Source organism: Hirundo rustica, chromosome 3, assembly GCF_015227805.2.
Source record: "Hirundo rustica isolate bHirRus1 chromosome 3, bHirRus1.pri.v3, whole genome shotgun sequence".
NCBI lineage: Eukaryota > Metazoa > Chordata > Aves > Passeriformes > Hirundinidae > Hirundo > Hirundo rustica.
Window position 1 is genome coordinate 43,522,842 of NC_053452.1, and position 388 is coordinate 43,523,229.

A 388-nucleotide genomic window follows, 5' to 3' on the forward strand; every position below is an offset into this window, starting at 1 on the left:
CATCATTGAGCTAATGGAAAGGGAGCTATTTGATAAAGCTTGATAAAGCTTCCTGTCAGAAGCCAAGCTGAGCTGCAAGAAGTCGAGGGCTTACTCTTAACCTGGAGTGAATGCAAAGCAACAAGGCTCAGCTCAGTCCAAGAAGGGTCTCAGAAAGTGACAGCGGTAATTAAAATTTGTCACAAGCTAGAACTGTACACTGAGAGTGACCACAGCTCCAATGACTAAATGTAATTGCTTAATGACACTAAATCAACCAGAGCTCCGGGTAGTCAGTCTTTTTGATTATCATGAGATCAGAGGATAATAAAATTGGGAAGGAAATTCAATAGGTCAGACCAGGTTGCCCAGGGCTGGGATGGACAGCAAAACCAATTAAGCAAAGAGA